Source organism: Sorex araneus, chromosome 1 (assembly GCF_027595985.1).
Source record: "Sorex araneus isolate mSorAra2 chromosome 1, mSorAra2.pri, whole genome shotgun sequence".
Classification (NCBI taxonomy): Eukaryota; Metazoa; Chordata; class Mammalia; order Eulipotyphla; family Soricidae; genus Sorex; species Sorex araneus.
This window is the reverse complement of record NC_073302.1, coordinates 86,061,119-86,074,965: the sequence shown is the minus strand read 5'-3', so window position 1 is coordinate 86,074,965 and position 13,847 is coordinate 86,061,119.

Here is a 13,847-nt window from a genome sequence, read left to right as displayed (position 1 = left end):
ACCTTTATGCAAAATTCTACACGGAGAGGGAAGAAAGGGCTGCAAATTTTAAGAAGAGAGCTCTCAGAATAACCACCAACTGGAAGCTGTTTGGCACTATTGCGGCAATATGGGAAGATGCTGTCATTGACAAGATCAATGAGGAATATGATTGACTGGTTCAGTACCTCTATGACTGTGTGAGGAATGCAGAGAGAGAGAAAGCCACAAAAAGACGCCTGTCTTTGGAAATTCTCCAGCTCATTTGACAGCGTGGTTTTGCACAAACCTCAAGCAATCACAAGCTAACTTCTGAGCTCGCAAAGCTGTGCAAAGAAGTGATAAAGGAAGACCTCAAAAGGGAAGAGCAGCAGTGTTGGCTGATGTGGCATAAGCTGGGAAAAGTATTTGCAACACCTGCCTGTCCTTGGCCAACTATAAGAGCAAGATGACCGCCCTCCAATGATCTGATGAATCTATCACATCTTCCAGAAGGGAAATGGAGAAGGTTATCCACGATTTCTACTTGAATCTCTTCAATAGTCACATCCACCTGCCCCCATACCAAATTCCGCAGGATGGATATGTCATTCCCAGTGTTCTCCCTTCAGAAATCCGACACACCATTTCTTTGGTAATGGTCCAGACAATGTCAGACCTGAACACCTGAAGAATACTCGTCAATACACTGGTTCAGCTCTTCACACGCTACTTGTCAGAATGCAAGGTTCTGTCCCAGTGGAAAACCAGCAGGACTGTTCTGTTATGCAAAAAGTTGCTGATCCATGACATCAGCAACTATAGCTTGATCTCTTGTTGTCTGTCCTCTGCAAGTTGTTCACTTGAATCATCCTGAATAGAATAGGCAGAACACTAGATGAAGGACAACCATGCGAGTAAGCAGGGTTCCAAAAAGGATTCGGCACGATCGACCATATCCACACAGTAACCAAGCTCTTTGAGGTTTTGTGAGAGTTCAAGATGCCACTTTGTCTAATGTTCATTGATTTAAAGAAAGCCTTTGACTTGGAAACTGGCCTCACATGCTGGGGGAAAGGCAGCCTGGATAGAGAAATGGGGTTGGAGATCCCACGTGGGAAGGGAAATGCGTGCTGAAAGTAGGCTAGAGACTGAACACGATGGCCACTCAATACCCCTATCACAAACCACAACACCCAAAAGGAGAGAGAGAACAAAATGGAATACCCTGCACAGAGGCGGGGGGGGGCGGGATTGGAGGGTGGGAGTGATACAGGGTACATTGGTGGTGGAGAATGGACACTGGTGGAGAGATGGGTTATGGAACATTCATTGTATGAGGGAAACACAAGCACGAAAATGGGTAAATTTGTAACTGTACCCTCACAGTGACTCACTAATTAAAAAAATAAATAAATTGAAAAAAATAAAGAAAGCCTTTGATCCTTTTGAGACTGAAGCTGTCATGGAAGCCCTAGCCAAACAGGGTGTTCAAACTCAGTACATCAGGATCCTTCTCAAGCTGTATTATGGATTCACCACCAGGATCTCACCATTATACAAGGAAGTGATAATCAACGTAAAGAGAGGGGTTCAGCAGGGTGATACCATTTCACCAAAACTCTTCAGTGCCACCATCTAGAACATCATGCGATGACTGGAATGAAAAGGAATGAAAGTGAAGATAAGATGGTTGGCAACTACATCACCTTTGCTTGGCTGATGACATTGTTCTAATAACACCAAACATTAGCCAAGCGGCACAAATGCTGGCCGACTTTGACCATGAGTGTGGAAAGGTCAGACTGGAGCTGAATCTTATGAAGACAATGTTCTTGAGAAACGAACTAGTCCCTGACAGTCCATTGGCTCTCAATGGAATGAACATCTCCGAATGCAGCAGCTATGTGTACCTGGGTAAAGAACTCAACATGGGGAACAACTTGGCGCCAGGACTGCACAGGATGAAGAGAGCAGCATGGAATGCCTTCAAGAGCATGGAAGAAGTTGTTAAGAGGACGAAGAACCTCTGGTTCTGGGCACATCTTTTCGACTCCATCATTCTTCCGGCACTAACATATGCCTCAGAGACCTGGGCCCTATGAAAACAGGATGAGAATGCCATTCGGATCACCCAAAGAGGGATCGAAAAGCTGTGCTTGGAGTATCACTCAAGTGAGAGAAGTAATCTGGAATTCTGACCTCATCGAAGATCAGGGATGCTTCGTTGTTTGCCAAGGCATCAAAAATCAGATGGGGGGCTGGAACCATAGCACAGCGGGTAGGGCGTTTGTCTTGCACGCGGCCGACCCGGGTTCAAATCCCAGCATCCCATATGGTCCCCTGAGCACAGCCAGGGGCAATTCCTGAGTGCAGAGCCAGGAGTAACCCCTGTGCATCGCCAGGTGTGACCCAAAGAGAAAAAAAAATCAGATGGGCCAGACATGTAATGCAATTTGGAGATGACCGCTGGACTAGAGCTGTTACCAACTAGATTCCACGGGATGCCAATAAAATAGAAGAAGAAGAAGAAGAAGAAGAAGAAGAAGAAGAAGAAGAAGAAGAAGAAGAAGAAGAAGAAGAAGAAGAAGAAGAAGAAGAACAACAACAACAACAACAACAACAACAACAACAACAACAACAACGCGTGGCCGCCCACCTACAATATGTTCTGACTTCTTTGTCAAGACCCTGAACAAACTGTTTTTTTTTAAATTTTTTAAATAATTTTTTATTTTTAAAATTTTTTAAATTTTTTAATTAGTGAGTCACAGTGAGGGTACAGTTACAGATTCACACATTTTCGTGCTTGCTTTTCCCTCATGCAATGTTCGAGAGCCCATCCCTCCACCAGTGTCCATTCTCCACCACCAATGAACCCAGTATCCCTCCCACTCCCCAATCCCATTCCCCCACCCCACCCCACCTCTGTGGCAAGGCATTCCAGTTTGTTCTCTCTCTCTCCTTTTGGGTGTCGTGGTTTGCAGTAGGGGTATTGAGTGGTCATCCTGTTCAGTCTTTAGTCTACTTTCAGCACGCATCTCCCTCCCCGCGCAAGATTTCCAATCACATTTTACTTGGTGTTCCCTTCTCTATCTGGGATGACTTTCCCCCAGAGTGTGAGGCCAGCTTCCAAGTTGGCTTCTATGGAGCCAACCTCCTGGTATTATATACTACTATTCTTGGGTATTAGTCTCCTACTCTGTTATTTTATATTCCACAGATGAGTGCAATCTTTCTATGTCTGTCCCTCTCTTTCTGGCTCATTTCACTTAGCATGATACTTTCCATGTTGATCAACTTATATGCAAAGTTCATGACTTCATCTTTTCTAACAGCTGCATAGTATTCCATTGTATAGATGTACCAAAGTTTCTTTAACCAGTCATCTGTTCTCGGGCACTTGGGTTTTTTCTAAATTCTGGCTATTGTAAACAGTTCTGCGATGAACATATAAATGCAGATGTCATTTCGACTATACTTTTTTGTTTCTCTGGGATATATTCCCAGAAGTGGTATTGGTATTGCTGGATCAAATGGAAGCTCAATTTCTAATATTTTGAGAAGTATCCATATTGTTTTTCAAAGGGGCTGGACCATTCGGCATTCCCACAAACTGTTTGATACTCTTCATGTTCCTGGGGGCTGGAGCAATAGCACAGCGGTAGGGTGCTCGCCTTTCACGCGGCTGACCTGTGTTCGATTCCTCTGCCCTTCTTGGAGAGCCTGGCAAGCTACCTAGAGTATCTTGCCCCCACGGCAGAGTCTGGAAAGCTACCCATGGCATATTTGATATGCCAAAAATAGTAGCAATAAGTCTCTCAATGAGAGACGTTACTAGTGCCTGCTCCAACAAATTGATGAGTAGTGGGACGACAGTGACAGTGACATGTTCCTGGAGTAAGCAGATACCACTGGGCTACACTGGCATACGACAGGGTTGAATGGAGATGTTACTGGCGCCTGCTTGAGCAAATCAACGAACAATGGGAAGACAACTGATTACAAGTGATTACTACTAGCACGATGTGTTTGGGGGCAGCCAAGTCACTCCAGAGTCTATGAGTCCAACTGTATTCCCTGTGAAATATGAAGAGGTGGCCACTTGTTTCAGTAAAACCCAATGGATGATCCTATTGTTCTGTGGGCCAAGATCTGGGAAAGGAGGGTGTGGTGACACTAGGTGGGAGGCAGTAATGCTTACCTATGTTAGCTTTGGGGAAATAGTGCTGGGATGGCCTATTTACATTTTCCTCTTTAGGGCCCAAAGGCCAAATGTTTATTCTTTTGCATAAACAGTTTTTTCTAGACTTTTCCCTCCACCTCTCTGGCTCTCCAACTTCTTGTTGGTACTCTTTTTTTACTTGTTCCAGCTCTTACTTTTTGGAGGTTTTTATGGTTCCTTCCAAGGCCTTGTTCACCTTCCTTTATATTCATTCCCATATTTCCTTTTCCTTTTCCCTCCCCACACTGTCCAAGGGAGATCTTATTCCTTTCTTTGGCTTGCTCTCTGTTTATTGTGGTCATTAATTCTTCAACGTTTATTGAAGGCCTTCTATGTGTCTTAGGTATTATTTTAAGAGCCGGGAACACAGTTATAGCTTCATTTTTTTGGTGGTTTTATGCTTGTAAATTTTATTTTCAACTGGCAGTGATCACCACAGAAACTCAAATATTATTGTATAAATTTACATGAACATAAAATATGTGTTCTGAAGATGATAAGTGTTTAGGAAAGAATGAATAACTGGTTAGCTGCTTGAGCCAGAAGACTTTCCTCTTAACTTGGAAAGAGTATATGTTTATTCTGGGCAGTAAAGCAGCACGATTGATGAGAAAATAATTTTCCCATTTGACACATATTGCACTGGGTAGGGTGCATTTGGGAAGTCCTCTCTGATGACAGCTATTAATGGCACTAAACCTGTTTGAGTCAGATGCCAAGCAGAAAGAACTAGGAAGTGTCATTTTACTCAAGTCTACTTGGCGCTTGTAAGTTGTGACTTGCACTGGATCACTGTGAGCCAGGTTCCTGGACTTTAGATTATCTTGACTAACTTATTCCTCGGACTGGAGTTATTTGGTAATGTTAATTGGGACTTTCCAGAGAAATAACTAGGAAAAATACTGTAAAAACCATTCAAGTAGTTAAAAACAGACATCGTGAGTGATATTTTTATTGGGCAGAGACTGTGCCTTATTTTGCAGTACCTACAAGGACATTCTTGGCTTCTAGCAAATTCTAACCCTAATGTAATTTATAAAACTATTTGCTTTGGAAAGGTTCAGGAAAGCAAATTTTAAATCATCATGTAGCTTTTACAACTTCAATCCATTAAAAGCTTAAATATCAACATGAAGCCACACTCCCATCAGTTTTGCTAAAAATAAAAATATATATTTTAGATTTACAAGATCCATATAGATAAAATGAGCAGTCAACATGTTTTCTTAGAATATTTGTTTTTAGATGTTCTGAAATTTCTTTTTATATTGTTTTATTTCTATACTTTCATTTTCATATTGTTTAAAACCTCTTTTTCTGTCAAACTCAAGGGATCCAAGTTTTTGCTCTAAAATCATCTTCCACCAAAGCAGGTCCATTACATGTACGCTTAGAATCTGTTTCTTACATCCTGGTTTCACTGTTCTCTAATATCAGTTGTTACTAGTTACCTTCAATGGTGGCAATACTGTCTCTTGAGATGCTTTCTTGTTTTTTTTTAACTTTAATTTTATTTCTTATAAAGTTGCTCACAATAAGCTGCTTTCTTGTATTATAATACCAAAGACACACAGGCAATTATTAAATTGCACCCAAACACAGCCATGATTTTGTTGCAGGCAGTAAGTATCAGTTCTGTTTTGATTGGTTAAGACATTTCAAATTAGACTGAAGAGAAGCACAAATGTGACTTTGCTCAGGATGGACTCAAATATAGGCAGAAGAAATTAATAATACAGTGGAGTGCATATTTAGGAAGTAGTAAAATCAAAGGGTGTAGTATTTCTCTGAATGTGATAACTGTTGAGGATTGCAAAGTAGGAAGGCACAGCACACTGAAATACCTACCAAGTAAGTGTAAGATTTTGTGGTAAAATTTTCCTAATCTTTCTTTAAATCTCACCCCCTTCTCATTAGGAAGTGATTGCATCCAATTAACAGATGGGAAAATAGAGTTCAAAGCTATGAAACAATTTGTGCCAGATTATGTAACCATCAATGTATAGAGTCAGAAATTGAACTCAGTTTTGCAACCAAAACATTCCTCCACTGCCCAATTTCCTGGAAATATATTGTGAACAGCATTCTATAAGTGGCATCCATCTACCGATTTTACTTCATGATATCCCAAGAGTAGACTGACATCTTCATGGTTATGTTCATGTAAACTTTGATATAAGTAAAAGCCATCAGAGGACAAATAATAAAAACAATTTAAGATTTCCAAGCATTGGCCCAAGAAGTAGTCTTAACCCAGATTGACAATCTCCGTATATGCCATAAAAAAATCACTTTAAGTCTCAATCTTGTATTTCAGAGTATAACAAAGTAAAAAGAAGCTTTTCTGTGTTGAAAGAAGAGATAAAATTACTGATGGCAAAGATGAGTTGCTGCATTTTGATGGTATGGTTAGCCCTTTACTTCCCACTGTTGACTTCTGAATGTATTTTCTCCAAGACTGAATTAGAAACTTCTTACCTGAAGCTTTTGCAATATGAAGCTTTTCTTCACTGCTGTTGTCAAGCAATTCTTGGAGAAAAAGAAGGAAACTTAATTCAAAGTTTAGTTTCAGTGTGCTTGAATTTTAATATCATATTTCTTAACTGAAGCATAGTTTTTTTTCTTTTGGACCAGAAAACACTCCTGGCTGCTATTGAGAGAGAATAAGAAATGCTGTCCCAGGACATATGTCTGGGAAGCACTAAGGTATTCAACATTCTGCCTGAAACATTTTTTCTCACCCGAATGCTCCTGCCACATTCATGTCTTTTAAAATAACAGTAAGATGGCTCTGAAAGTAGATGGTATTTGTGTGAGGTGAGTTCCCTAAAGGGTCTAAATTTGTGAATCACACTTTTTCTTGAGAGTGCAACAAGCTTCCAACTATATCAAATCTGAATTTAAAACTCTTCTTTATATCTGGTAAGATAGTTTTCACTTTAGTTATGGGACAGAATGGAAAACAATCTTTTTCAGTGATATTGGATTTTTTTGTTTGTTTTGGGGCTACATTTAGCTGTGTTCAGGAATTGCTCCTGACTTAGCAGTCAAGGATCACTCGTAGTAGGCGCATAGGCACATATTGGATGCCAGGGACCAACTCCAGGTCAGAGGATGAAGGGAAAGTGCCCTACTCTCTGTTCTATCTCTCCAGACCCATGATAATGAAATTTGTATTAAGGCTTATAAAATAAATACATTGGGTTAAAAGTGCCTGTACTTTGAGAGGAGAAATCTAGATATTTATTTGTAGGTTTAATTATGAAGTAGTAAAACCAGTTTTTTTGTCCCCATTTTCCAATCTCTAAATGGGAAGGTGATTGATATAACAATGAACAGGATGACTACTTAAGGGTATAAATAGGATTGAACAATGCTGGATATTTATTTTCTTCCTTTTGGTCTCAAATCTGGAAATCCATTTTTAGATATCAAGACATCTAATGGAAAACAAAAATGACCGATATTTTTACCCTCTGAATGATCCCAATTCCAATGATTATCAAATGTTACAGCCTTCAAATTCATTAACTCACTTAATTTATGGTTATTATTTTTTATGGATCAAGAAAGAGCTTTTGCCAAAGATTCGAATATGACTGACTCATGTCCTCAAAGCAACCATATTTTATAAATTGTCATAATAGAATTTTTATAGGGAAAGAAAAGGCAAGGAGGGGTAGGATGAAGATGAGTGGATACCATGATTAATAATAAAATACTCTTCTGGAGACTTTTGCATCTAAGCTACAACACCTCCCCCCAACCCCGCCAAAAGAACTGAGATTTTGGGGAAGGGTAAACTGAGGATAAGTTGGCTTTACCTTTAGGCTCTTAGTTGAGCACTGTTGTCCATGTAAAATATTAATTTTTCACCCATTTTTAATCTCCAGTATGAGTTCTTCCTTTCTTTTCTGTGAAATTTGGGAGTTTGGAATCAAAATTGACCACATCATGGTGAAATAACCCTTTTACCCAATTCCTGAGAAACCTAATGTAAGGGGAAGTTGTTATCTATAAGATATTTCCCTTTATTCTAATTCTTCTAGTTCAAAGAAACTGAGCTCATGGTAAAAGAGGGTGAAGTAGAACAAACTGACATGGGGGAAATGTGCAGACTTGAACAGTATTCTACATGTACATCCCCTTACATGAAAATAACCCTTTACCCAAGTTCTGCCTGGGAGAGATAAAGCTTTTGTTGTTTTACAATTCTGACTTTTGAACTTTTTGAGAAGTTCTGTAACTCAGAAGATGTTTCATTATAGAGTTAGTCTCTCAGACTTGATGATAGACCAGTCTACCTAAGGAATTTTGTCTAGATCCTTGACAGAAAAGGAGGAAAAACATAAAATGGAAGTAAGCTGGAAAGAGCACCAACTTCAGATTCTACATCTCAATCAAAGCATCTTCACATGACAGGCAGGTCTGGCTGACATGCCTCACAGGCATTCAGATGTCCTTATACATTCAGAAAGAGTAGTTACTGTGGTGGTACTATCTGCAATATATATCAAATTCTCCATCTCCAGGCTCCGTGGTCTTTAGAAGAACTAATCCTTCATCAGTTTGTTCATCAGTTCGAGTCAACTAGGGAAAAATCAAGTCAAATCTGGAAACCCTTGGGCCTGAGTACAGTGGGTAGGGTGCTTAACTTGCATTTGGCCAACCCAGGTCTGATTCTGGCATCTCATATGGTCCCCTGAGTACTGCCAGGAATGATTTCTGAGTTCAGAGCCAGGAGTAATCCTTGAGCACAGCCTGATGTGGCCCCAAAACAAACCAAAACAACAACAACAACAACAACAAAACAAAACAAACCTGGAAACTCTAGTTCAGAAAGTCACAGGCAGTTAGAAGATACTTCAGGATTTATTTCAACTTACGAGCAAAAATCATCAGTCTTTTCCTTAAGTAGCTCAGTTGGTTGGAAAGCTCTTTAAAAAATAGTGGCTTGGCTAACATTTCTGTTTCTCTTTTATGTGATGATAGACTAACCTTTTTTCCCGATCATCTGTTGCAACGTATTACTGTGTAATTTCCCCTATTTTACCTAAGAACATTAGTTCCATTATTAAAAGGAGTACTGGAGTGGAATACACACATATTTATTTTAAATTATAAAGTGCTTGTCCCTGAGTGGTTTAATCTACAGATTTTATATATATATATATATATATATATATATGTCTGTGTATATACACATATATGTGTTTCTGCTTTAAGTCATGACATATTATTTGTCATGCATCAGAGTAAAAATGCCACTTCTGGGGATTGATTTACATAACTATCAGAAGTTATTATTATTAATTTTTGAGCAAGAATTCTCTCTTGTGCTTCTTACTTAGGATCACTGTATCATTGTCATCCCGTTGCTCATCGATTTGCTCGAGCGGGTACCAGTAAAGTTTCAGTTGTGAGATTGTTGTTACTGTTTTTGGCATATTGAATATGCCATGGATGCTTGCCAGGCTCTGCTGTATGGGCAAGCTTGCCAGGCTCTCTGAGAGGGGCAGAGGAATCGAACTCAAGTCGGTCGTGGGCAAGGGGCAAGGCAAACACCCTACCCGCTGTGCTACATTCTGGTTATTTTAATCTGCTGAAAAACTGTATACAATGTATTTGGTCTGGGAACCATCACCTATTTTTGACTGGATATTTTCCAAAAGTCCAAATATCAGTAGAAGAGATATGGTTTTATTTTTAATCATTCCTTTTCTCTCAAAGACTTTACAATACAATTTTACTTTGTAAAAAATTACACAATACAATTTTACTTTGTAAAAATCATCATCAGTGTATTGTGATGGTAAAAATTTCCCAAAGAAAGAAATAGTGATAGGATATCTGGAGAAACCTAAAAATTTCTTTAAAAATTTCCTAAAAAATTCTTTCTATCATATTCATGATTAAATCAACTGCTCATGAAACACTCAGAGAGGCTCTACAGTTATCCAGACTTTAACTCATAAAGGCATAGGGCCTCATCAGCAGAAGCAGTTGCATATCACAAACTGACTTATTCTAAATATGTGAAAAACTAGAAAAAGCCTTAACTGTCAGGTGGCTCCAATGGCAAATCCCAAGTCAAGATAATTTGACCCAGGTACATTTTGGTTATGATTTTATCCTTCCCCTCATCTCTATCATCAGTTTTATCTTCATCAAGCTCAGATTTCTCTATGTCTTGACATCTGGTACTGTGATTGGCCATTTAGTAGCCCCAAGGAGTGTTTGTTGAATGAATAAATCACTCATCTGAATAGCTAAAGGACTTACAGCTCATTTACCCTACTGTGGCCAATGAGCTTTTCAACCCTCACAGAACTCTAGTTTCCTATCTGTAGGCCATAGACCTCACAGGAAAGATATTACAGTGGTTCTTGTTTCCACAGCATTTAGTTATAACAGAGAACCATTGCAAATTTACATTCCTATAATGTATAGTCTACATTTTTTCAATGTTATGTATGTGAAATTTGAATTAAAATAATGAAATAATGCCTCAAGCCTTACAGGACTTTAAGATCCTGCATCTCTGTATTCATTATCATAAGAAGATGTTGATTTTCATTCTGTAGCAAAGTAATCCACAAAACAGAATACAAAAAATATTCATTTTTAGGGGGTACGGTGCTGCCAACAGGTCAACCTTTACCTGAGGGGTGAGTGCTTCAGTATCCTGATGGTGCCTTCAGGCTTCCCGATACCCCAAAATTTCCGCTGTGCCTTTGGCCAGATCCCAACAACTTGGGACCAAGTTTACCAAGAAATTAAATGGTCAAAAGCTAGGTATGTGGGAGCCACGCCCACATACCACCTCTGGCTCTGCTCTACAAGCTCATTTATTGGCCTTATTTCAGAAACCCATAGATAATCTCGAAAGAGATCAAAAGCCACAGTTAATCTCAGACCTGCGCATGACTGAACAGACTGGGGCAATTGGAGGGCGGCAGGTTGACCTATTGGTCCACCCAAGCAGAGCCCCCAGCAGCCACTTGATTCCACAGTCCAAAATCGCTGCCATACCCCTGGCCTTACTCCACCGTCTCAGGACAGACCTCACCAAGATATAATCAGCTGAAAATTCTGGTGTATGGGTTTTATGACTGAAATCTCCAGGTTTTCTCAGTCTTGGGGTGGGCTAACTCCCACCACTTCCCAATACACATGGAAGCACTGGCAGTCACCTCCATGAACCAAATCCTGCCACCCTATAAGCTCTACCACCGGCCTTGCTTCAGAGACCCCTAAATAAATCTCAAAAAAGATCAAAAGGTTCAGTTAAGCTTGGGCCTGTGCAAGGCTGAACAGACTGAGGTAAATTGGAGGGGCGCGGGTTGGCAGCCACTTGCTCCCACAATCCAAAATGACCACCACAGCCCCAGCCTGACTCCACCTCAGGATGGACCTCACCAAGATAAAATCTGCTGAAAATTTTGTAATGTGGATCTTAGCGCATCAACAGTCCTGGCCCAGAGACACAGCAGCAAGTCTCTGAAGACACCACAGTGCCGGAGATCTCTCTAGGCCCTGTATTGAGCCAATTTCACTGGGGCACCCTAGATGGAGCAGGTGCAGCCTCCCTGCCTACCCCAGATGTAATCCCAGTAACCAAGAGCTTCCACAAGCAAGCTCCCTCTCCCATCCCCCAGTATGTGGGTTCCAGGACTAAATCTCCAGGCCATGTGGCAGCAGAGGAACTGGGCTGTCCCTCCTCGGGTCCCCGCCTGCCCAGCAGACTGGCTGTCATGCTCTTAATTTGCCTTCATGTGCCATCTTAGTCCACCAACAACCCTGACCCAGAGACTCCCAATTGAATCCCCAAATGGATTGGTGCCATACAGAGATGTCTCTGGAACCCAACCATTTACATTTACATTTACCATTTACAACTGCGTGAGCTCTCATGATATTCAAGATGAGAAATGGAAAATAAATTATCTAGTGTCTGCCCCAGCAGGTAGGCTTGAATGGTGCTCAGAAAATTTGAGCAAAACATAATGCCTAAAATTATAAAGAGTATTGGGGAAATTGTCTGCCATAGAGTCAGGGTAAGGACTGGGATGGGGGTGAGGGTGGGTATTTGGGACATTAGTGGTGGAAAATGTGCATGGTGGAGGGATTATAATTCCATCATTACATGGCTGAATCTCAAACATGAAATCTGTGTAACTCTATCTTATGGTGATAGAATACAAAAAAAAAATCTTAAAGTAATGTGGAGTTCATGCCCAATTCAATCAGCTTAATCAATGGCTAAACAAATAGCAGAACTCGTACATTATTAAAAAAAGATATTCATTTCTTGTTTCACAGAGATGAGTATCTCAAGTCTTTATTGTTTTTTGTGTTCTATTCTCTAATATATTTTTTAACTTTTATTTTTATAAAATAGTTCGCAATGTTTGATTACATTAAATATTTGAACACCAATCCCACCACCAGTACATCTTCCCACCATCATATTTCGGAAGTTTCCATCCCAAACCCCAATTCCTGGCTCAAAGCAGAACTAAAACAATTTACTTTTTATAGTTGGTCGTGAAAACTGCTGAAAATGACCCAAAAAACTTTCCTTAAAGTGTGTGAAGATTGTTGTATTTCAAACCCAGGAGCTATTAAGCCTTACTATAAGAGATCACTAACATGTTGTTAAAGGTTGAGCCTTGTGTGCATATATATACATATATAATGTATATAAGCATGCATATATACATTATATATGTATATATGCATGCATATATGTGTGTATGTATATATGTATCTGTAAAAATATATTTCCCTCCAAGATTGGTTGCCTTCTACTTTAAACCCCACCAAACATGGTGCACTACTCTTGGAATATGAATGGTGTGAAGCAAGAGATGTCCAGGAAAAGTCCACTCCTGGGTGAGGCTTGGCCTCAGTATGTGGAGAGTGGCTTGAGCATGGCAGAGGTTACGTTCTGGAGGTTCAGTTCTATAGGTTTTCCGCTATCGGAGCTGGCTCCTTGGAGAGGGGAGGGGCCTCACCCAGAACCCTCTAGGTTGCTCCCCCCCTAAAATAGCCTGGAACAGGGTCCGGTGGCATGGCTATGGTGAGTCATTTTGTGCTCTCTTCTGAGAGATTTGTAGTGAGTCTCTGGGTCATGTTTGTTGATGAGATGATCTGGTGCCAGCCAGAGGTGGCTTGTGGGCATGACTGCCAATCTGCCAAGAACAGGGGAAGACGTGGGGGAGGTCACCCATTCTTGGTTCTGGTGAACCTGAAGTTTTCAGTTACAAGTCCTGAATACCAGGATTTTCTGCGCATTCACTCGTGGGTGAGGCTCGGCCTGAGTGTGTGGAGAGCAGCCATGAGCATGGTGGTGGTTGAGTTCTAAAGGTATTCGGCTGCCGGGGCGGGCTCTGTTGGGGCAGGGAGGGGCCTCACCCACCCCCCTCCAGGGTGCCCCAAATGAAACACCTTGGAGCGGGATCCAGAGCATGGGTATGGCCAATTCTCTATTCTCTTATTATTTATAATTGTGTCTAGTTTGCTTTGGACTTGGAGTTTTATATTTATAATTTGTTTTGTCCTATAGCACACAAAATACTAAATTGATGGATAGATTTATGTAAAATTTGATAAGTACTTCTATTTTCAGTTTACTTCTTTATTTTGGCAGGATAGATCATTT